We start from the raw sequence: 6,941 nt of genomic DNA on the forward strand, positions 1-6,941 counted from the left end.
CCCACCACTTCTACCTCTGCCTTGTTCTAAGTTACTCTCATCTGGATTGTTGCAATAACCTTGTAATTGGTATCCCTGTTTTGCCCATCACCCATCTAAGCTTCACATAAATCAGGTTAGTCCTCTCCTGAAAATCCTCCAGTGACTTCCCACCTTATTCAGAATGAAGACAATGTTCTTACTACAGCCTATAAGGCCACTTATGATCTGGCTAGCTTCCTGCTACTCTCTGATCTCATATCCTACCAGCTTCACCTTTTCTCATGGTGCTTCAGCCACAGTGGTCTTCCACACTGGACTTCAAACAAGGCAAGAATGTCCCATCTGAGGAACTTTGTATTTCCTGCTCCCTCTCCCTGGAATGTTCTTTCCTAGATATCTATATGGCTTACAAAAATGCTCAAATAGCCCCCTATTAGGCAGGCCTTCCTACATCATCGTATAAAGTCTACGTCTCCACAGGTACTCCTGTCCTCCTTTTCCCACTTGACCTGACTTTAAACATTAGCATCATCTGGTTTAATACATATTTACTTTATTTGTTTAGCATCTGTCTCCTGACCAGAATGTAAGCTCCATGAGAGCAGGGATTTTTTGTTGTTGTTTACTGCTTATTCTCAGCACCTAAAACAATGTCTGGCACATAATAGTACTCATTAACAAATAGGTATTTGTTGAATAAGTAAAATAACAAAAGGAACTGCATTAACATCATATACCAAATTGTGTTTAAAATAATATAAGGTATTACCAAATTGCAAATGGATTGTTTCCAAAGGTTTTTAAGTCTGATGTTTGGAAATCAATATGCTTTTTTTCATATGAATATAAAGTAGGTGCTGTTATAATCCCCATCTTATGGTTGAGAAATTTGAGGCCTAGGTTAAGTGACTGTACTTAGGTTTCTGATTCCAAGGCATATAACCAGGGCACTAAATTCCCAGGCCAGATCACAGCACCTTCTGTGAGTTATATAGTTCTGATTTAAAGTATTCTACAAAAAGGAAGAACTACAATGTAAGACACCTATCTTATACATGAACAGCTGTATTTAGAGTCTAGACTGACCTCCTCGGTTTCTAGATTGTTCACTCAACTACACCTCTTCCTTGATAGGTCTTTCTGCTTTCATCGTCCTATCTGCTTTCTTCCTATACATCAGCGTCCCTATTTTCCTGCCCCTCTCTAGCTTAGATTCCATGATCCATCATTTCAAACAGACATTTGCCAATATATGACATCTTGCTTTTTGTCCTTTCATTGCCCACGCTGTAAAACCCCAACCCTCGATGAACACAACTCTGCATATCTTCTACATACCTGTACCTTGGCTGCTGAGTTCTGCTCTACACATTAGATATCATGATAAATTCAAAACAAAGAAGTCTACTGGGCTCTCAGTACTATGTAGCAAATCTGTGATTCTCATGCACTTTATCTCTCCCTTAACTCTTTTAAACCCTCTTCTCAAAACTTTTTTTCTTTTAAGAGTTTATTGGGGAAGGAACAGGACTTTATTGGGGTACAGTGTGTACTTCCAGTACTTTTTTCCAAGTCAAGTTGTTGTCCTTTCAATCTTAGTTGTGGAGGGTGCCGTTCAGCTTCAAGTTGTTGTCCTTTCAATCTTAGTTGTGGAGGGTGCCGTTCAACTTCAAGTTGTTGTCCTTTCAGTCTTAGTTGTGGAGGGTGCAGCTCAGTTCCAGTTCCAGTTGCTGTTGCTAGTTGCAGGGGCCACAGCCCACCATCCCTTGTGGGAGTCGAACCGGCAACCGTGTGGTTGAGAGGACGCGCTCCAACCAACTGAGCCATCTGGCCACCCCGGAGCTGAGCGGCAGCCCACTGACTTCATTCTAGTTGCGGAGGGCGCAGCTCACTGGCCCATGTCAGGATCGAACCAACAGCCTCGTTTCCCAGAGCTCGCTCTCTAACCAACTGAGCCACCCGTCCGCCCCTCTTCTCAAAACTTTGATCATCTACTATTTCTTCCATTATTTTCAGATTACCTTTTCTTCTTCATGGAGAAAATATAAATTTCGGAAGAGAACTACCTCAGTTCTCTGCAACCAAATCTACATATGGGTCTATACCTATGCCCATTCTTTGTACTTCTTTCCTGCTACATTGGAGAGCTTGTCCCTCCTATTTAAGTCCAGTCTATCCACTTGTCTTTTGGGTTTTCACCTCTACTTCCTATTCAGCAATACCATGTTATAAATTATGCCTTCTCTCTCTTGCATCTTCAACCTCTTCTTCTCTATTGGCTTCTTGACCCTAGCATTTAAGCATACTCATGTCTCTTCTACGTTAAGGAAAAAAATATTCTCTCCTGGATCCTGTTGTTAACTTCGCTCTCTGTAACCCAAGTCCTCAACAGAGCAGTATACTGGAAATTCCCAAACACAAATCCATGGACTGGTATCAGATTACCAGGAGATGTTTATGCATTTGTGGCAAAATAAGAAACAAATAAGTTAATATTGTTCATGTCTACCCATTTAGCAAGTTCAAGATATACATGTCAGATTAAGGTTACCAGTCGTCTTTTTCTGAGGATTGTCTTTTATTTTGATGTTATAGACTTCGAACATTTTTTTTTGAAATTTAATGCTTTTTATAAAATTATGGTGTTGGTAAAATTTTTTTAAATATGTCTGCTTGGCAAAACAAAAACTTGCTAATCCTGTCTAAACAATACAAAATTTTTTTGCATTTATTACTGTTCCTTTAAATTAAAAAGTGTGGAACCCACTTTGTTATATCTATTTCCTTATCTCTCAGTCACCCACCAATGCTTTCTAACCTGGCTATCAAACCAGAAATGCTCTCACTGAGGTACCCGATGAGCTCTGCAATGCAAAAGACAATTTGATTTCACTGCGTTTTTCAGTGTGTTAGATAAAACTGACCACTCCCTTTTCCTTAAAAAGCTCCCCTTTTATGACATCCATTACATTACATTCTACTGGTTTTCTGAATCCTTCCTTGACTTCCTTTCCTCAGTCTTTTGCCAGCTCCTTCTGTACTAAACTGTATTACTGTGGAAATCCTAGGATTCTGTCCTATGTACTTGTGTTAATCTATGCTGTCTCCATGGTGATCTCATTCCCTCCTGTAGCCTCTATGTCCAGATTGTGTATCTGACATGTCCACATGGTATTTCGTAGGCACTTCATGACAAGCCAGAAACTAAGCTCATCAGATTTACCTTCTCGCTCCAGATCTGCTCTTCCTCCCTCTCAATAATTCTTATGCTCAAGCCGGAAATGTAGGAGTTGCTCTCATTTCTCTCTTTCCTTAGCTCTTACATATAATCTCAATCATGAAGATAGTTAATTATGTTTTAAACCATCCTGAAATCTGTCATCCTCTCTCTACTCTCGCTGCCAATGCCCAGGTTCAGGCTATCGTAATTTCTTGCTTCCAACACTTCAATTTCTTCCTACCTGGACTCATAGTTTTCTCTCTCGCCCTTCTCCAAAACATCCCGTAAACTGAAATCAGAATGGTCTTTTAGAAATGAAAATCGAATACTCTCACTTCCTTGCTTAATAGCTCTCAGTGATTTCCCATTACCTTTGAGTCAAGTCCAGAATTCTCAACATGGCTCAGAAGGCTCTGCTCGGAAGCTGAATTGCTTCTGAGCTTTTGTTGCTCATTACTACCCCCCAGTCATTCCCTTTCAGCCAAAGAAATTCTTCCAAAACACCATGATCTGTCCTGCCTCAGTGTTCCTGCTAACCGGGTTCCTTTGCGTGGAAGATTCTCTCCTATGCATACCTTCGCACATACATCTCCTACGCATCAGCTTATGTCCTCCCTGACCTACATCTTTCCAAAGGTTAGTCACCGTATTAGTCATTTCTCAGCTATCCTGTACTTTTCCTTGTGAGTTCTTTGCACACTTAAAATTATTTATTGTTTGTTTGAAGTATGCCTTCCTTAATAATCTGTAAACTCTTATCAAGACAGGGACCATGTCTATGTTGTTTATTACTATATCTGCAATATCTAGCACAATGCCTGACATGCACTGGTGTATAACACATATACAATGATTAATTGACTGATTACTTATAGAACTCAGGATCCTACCCTCGAAATAACAAGGGTATTTTGAGGCAAAATGTACCCAAGTTCTAACTGAGGTTCTACAAGGCTGTCTCCCTTCTCTCCTCTTTCCTCAACCATACTTCTTTCATTCTCTCTCTCTCTCTCTCTCTCTCTCTCTCTCTCTCTCTCTCTCTCTCTCTCTCTCTTGCTCTTTCCGTACACACAAATAGTATTCAGTCTCCAGCCTTTCTATAGAAAGGCCTTTCTCACAAAGGCCAATTTGTGATGGGCATTAAAGAAGTGTGAGTTCTGGAAGAAGGACTAGTCGAGGATGGCTGAGGGGTGACCTAGGGTGAAACACCTTGGGGATCAGGCTTTTATCTCTGAGTATCTCTGAGATAAGCTTTCCCTCTATTCTCCAGGCTCGAAAGTAAAGTTTCAGGGATTTTCTTTTTTTAGTAAGGATGTAGGAAGCAGAGATTTGTCTACTGTTTGGGTCTCTTCAAAGAACTAAATTATGGCTTTGTTTAATCCTGTAAACATTTTTTTGTTTCTTATTTCAGTATTTTCTACTATTTCTTCCTTTCTACTTCTTTTGGATTTATTTCAGTTTTTCCCCCACTTTGTAAGTTGCAGGCTTAGCTCATTAATTTGGAAAATTTTTATTTTCTATTATAAGCATAAAGACCATACATTTAGTTTAAATCTTGAAATTAATTAAATTTATAATTTCTAATTTTGCTACCTCCCTAATGTTTTGATATGTAACATTTTCATGATAATTTGGATGCTTTTATAATTTTCATTTGATTTCTTCTTTGACCTATGAGTTTTTTAAAATGTATGTTTAAAAAATTTTCCAAATGTGGAGAATTTTAAATTTATCTTTTAAAAACACTCCATGTGTGCTTGAACTTTCTTCCTTAGCTCTGTGTGAATTTCTATAATATAAATTCCAAGAGGGAGTAGTTTTGCATGTTTGATGGTTTTCTCTATATGATATATATTTCTTTTATGGTTAGTATATTGGAGAATGGTAGAGAAATTAGTGCTCTTCCATAAATTCCAAAGGAGGCAGCTCTATGTGAATGATAGGAATCACTTGCAAAATATCAGTTAACTTTGTAAGTTATCGTTTGTTATGGTTTCTCAATAATTCATTGCATTTTGAGGAATATATGGTCTCTTTTTGTTCCTGTTTTTATTTTTGGAGGCTAACTATGGCTAAGGGTGGAGTCAATTTTTGTGTGAAATGTTCTTTATATATTCTTTAGGTCACACTTTATGATTATACTGTTCAGTTCTCTGAGTGTTGTCTGCTTGATTTATTAATTATTGAGAGAGGTAAGCTACATACCTACAGTGATGGTAGATTTGCCAGTTTTTCCTTGTAGTTCTCAGTGTTTGAGGTTGTTATTAGATGCATGCAAGTTTAGAACTGTTTTATCTTCATAGTGAAATCACTCTCTCTTTTTTTTTTTTTAAATTTATTTTTAAAATTTATTGGGGTGACAACTGTTAGTAAAATTACATAGATTTCAGGTGTACAATTCTGCATTACATCATCTATAAATCCCATTGTGTGTTCACCACCCAGAGTCAGTTCTCCTTCTATCACCATATATTTGATCCCCCTTACCCTCATCTCCCACCCCCCACCTCCCTTACCCTCTGGAAATCACTCTTTGACCATTATATATTAACCTGGTTTATGTCTATAATTCCTCTTGTTTTGAATTTGTAACTAACACAGCTATAATGTTTTTTAGTTAGCATATTTTTTTTACATATACTGACTTTCTGAATTCTTATGTTTCTTTAAACGATTTTTGCTCAGTATTTAAAAATCCAATTAAAACTTTTGGAGCAGTTGGCTCATTTATGTTCATTGTGATGGCTAACATTTTCACATTTATTTCTGCCATTATATTATGTGCTTTCCCCTTTTTTCTCTGTTTTGCCTTCTTTTGAGTTAATGTCTTTTTCTGCTTGTTGGATCATATATGCTCTTTGTCTTCTTTTAGTGGTTACCCTAAGTATTTTAATTTGCCTATTTAAGAGAGTCTAAAGTCAGTCAACATTTTTTCCTCCTCTTAAACAAACCAACGACCTTGTAATAATGTAAGTCCAACCCCCCAGTTAAATGCTATTATCCAATATTTTAGTTTTAACATCCCTTTTACAAATTAAACATTATTGTTGCTCTTTTATATACAGTCAGTTTGCCAATTATCTTCGATACTTTTGCTTAACATTTCTTCTGGCATCTCTGTCCTTCCCTCTGGAATCATTTTCCTGCTGCCTAGACTTTATCTGTTTTAATTTCTTTTAAGAATGATCTATTGTGATACATTTTCTCAATTATTTCCTGTTGACAATGTCTTTATTTTGTTCTAGTGCTTTTTTGTCTTTTTCTTGAAAGATAGTTTCATAGAGTGTAGCATTCTAGGATGACAATTATTTTCTCTCAGCTCATGGACGATACTCTTCTGTTGTCGTTGGCTTCATAACTGCTCGTGAGAAGCCAGCAATCAGCTGAATTACTATACTTTTGTGAGTGATGACTCTTTTCTTTTTGGCTGCTTTTAAGATGAAACTTTTTTGTATGTAGCTCTGCAGTTCCACCATAATGTGTTTAACTTTGTGTTTTTATTTATCATTCTTGGGATTCACTGGGATGTCTGAAAAGTTCTCAGTTGTTACCTCTATTACCTTTGTCCCATTTTTTCTATTATCTACATCTATTATCTCTTTCTATTTCAACTGGGCACATATTAGACATTCTCATTACATTCTCTGTGTCTCCTAATCCTTATTTTATCATATATTCCATCTCCTTGTCTCTGTAAGCTATATTTGATTTCATTAATTCAGATATCTACTAATTCATT

The sequence above is a fragment of the Rhinolophus sinicus genome, linkage group LG04 (genome assembly GCF_036562045.2).
Source record: "Rhinolophus sinicus isolate RSC01 linkage group LG04, ASM3656204v1, whole genome shotgun sequence".
In the NCBI taxonomy this organism is placed as follows: domain Eukaryota; kingdom Metazoa; phylum Chordata; class Mammalia; order Chiroptera; family Rhinolophidae; genus Rhinolophus; species Rhinolophus sinicus.